Genomic DNA, 2,424 nt, shown 5'->3' with positions numbered 1-2,424 from the left:
TATATATATGACTGACAACTCAACACAGAGGCAGGACAAAATATACTGAACCTTTGCATTCAGGGAACGTGGCAATTGAAATGTCTTTAAAACATCATATTCTACATTTGTTATTAGTTTAGAAAAATAACACGCCATACTGATATGTCAGCAGACAACACAAATCTCAGTGATGAGATATGATACTGACAATTACAAACAGAATATCAATAATGTTTTAAAGACATTTCCAGTTCCTGAATGCAGCAGCTGAAAATATTTTATCAAGCCAGTGTTGAGCCGTCAGTCATGATTCCACACTCCCTGTTATCTGAGGCTCCGCCCCCTTGCCAACACACGGTCAGAAATTGGGGCGAAAAAATTTCTATTTTTTTGATTTTGAGATTATTTTCAGTTGAATTGTTTTTGTTTTAAAATTATTTGCGTTTTCAATTCAAATCTTTTTTTTTGTTTCAAAAAACATTTTGACCAAACTTTATGACCCATATTTAGCTCCATAGTTTCTGTAGCAAGCCTGAAGTGCACTGTTTATTAGACCAGTAAAAACTGCTAAAACTCATAGCATTTTGCAAATGTTTATTTCAAAACAGTGTTACCTTAAAGAGAAAAGAGTGTAACTGACGTTTTTCCAACTATTTTGCAGTTTCGTCAAGAGATTTGTCATTATTGTCATTATTCCTTAGCTGTATGCTGAAAATGCGCCTTATTCAGCTCAAACTGTAAACATGAAAAAATAAATGTTAGAGTTGTGTTAGGAGATGCTACAGAAAGTTCTTATGTGGTTTTGTTTTTATTTTGACTTGAGTATTATAGTGTTTTCAGTTTTTTTTCTTTTCAGAACTGATTTTTTTTATCAAAATGTTGGTGAAAATATCCGATAAATAATATCCTGAGTGATGTTGTGAGGCCTCAAACTGACCATAAAATGGTAATATGGTGGATAAATCACTTGCTGCATGTGCTCCGTTTATTGGTAGCAAAAATATGCCACTGAAGAAAATGAGCCTGTGTGCCCTTAAAGTTTCTATAATCKGCTTTTTGTCCTTCCTTTATGAAGAAGTGCATTTTTCAGGGGCTGAGTATTTTATCCACAACATTCAGAATCAGCATTAGTCACCCATTAAGCTCCTTTTTCAAATTAAACTAAAAGCCGTCCCAGACGGCCACGTAATTGCAGGATACCAAASAATCAACTTGATCTAGTAAAAAAGGTCCTTTTTCCAACATTTCATTTAGATACAGGAGCTAAAGTGATTATTTGCTGGCTAATGTTGCAGTGCAGCTAGCAGGTGGGCTAATTTTAGGTTTAGTGTACGTACATTTCTTTCTTTTAAATATGATTAAAGGTTGGTGAATAATTTCARATGTAATAAATGTGAAACATGTTTTGTACCCTGTATTGCTCCTTCCTGTCAGAATGAAGCTCTGGTAAAGTTCAACCCACAGCAGCTCTGTTTGGTTTTATTTGTTATTTCAGGAGCTTCAGGTGGTTGGGGGAAATTTATTCACCTTGCCATTTTGCCTGCAGGATACTTTCAGTACAGGACTGATTATTAAATGGCACACACGGCTCACGTGTCGGGCAGAGATAAGAATTTTGAAATGTTAAAAGATGCACAGCTCTGGATCGAGTGKTTTTWTTATTATTATTGTTTTATTTGACAAGACCGCTCTGAAGGAGAACAGACATCTTCTCTCACACAAGTGCAACAATAGTTTGAATCTTTTTCCTGCTCATCCATTTCTGTCAGGGTGCACAAYATGAGCCTGAGTTGAGAAATTAAAGCAATCAATGAAGCAAAAACCATAGTTACAAAAAAGCCTCATTATCTTGTGGAAAGGCAAAATAAAAGCATTAGTCAAGACAATTTATAATTGACCCAGAATTTTAAAAAAGACTTCATCAAGTGCTATTTAATAAGCAATTTAGCWTTGGTGTTTGTTAGAAGCAACAAAATGGATTTTATCATCAGAAGAGAAGTAAGGCATCAGAGAAAAAAAAATGAAAGTTTTTTTCTGTAAATTCTAAACTTTTTGAAAGTTTTGAGAAAAAAGCCATAATTCCGATTTTAATCTCTGAATTCTATTTTTTTTTCTCAGAATTATGAGATTATTATTTTTTTTCTGTGGCACTAATTATCTTTCATAGAAGTTAATTATGAACTGGAAGCACTTCTTTTCATTATAGTCTCTGTACCAGACTAAACATTTGCAGTGTACTGTATATAATTAAAGCAACAAGAACACACAAAAACAGTGGATTTAATTTAAAAAAAGTCAACTAAATAGAAGATAACACATTTACGTAAAGTAAATACATTGGGCCTCATGCAAGAACATGTTCATATTCTTCTCCTAAATTTCTCTTACTTTTGTTCGTACAAAGGGTTCGTACGAACATGTCACGTCAGATTCAACAAACTC

This window comes from Austrofundulus limnaeus, unplaced genomic scaffold (assembly GCF_001266775.1).
Source record: "Austrofundulus limnaeus strain Quisiro unplaced genomic scaffold, Austrofundulus_limnaeus-1.0 Scaffold82, whole genome shotgun sequence".
NCBI lineage: Eukaryota > Metazoa > Chordata > Actinopteri > Cyprinodontiformes > Rivulidae > Austrofundulus > Austrofundulus limnaeus.
The sequence above is the reverse complement of the archived record's forward strand: the minus strand, read 5'-3'. Positions refer to the sequence as shown.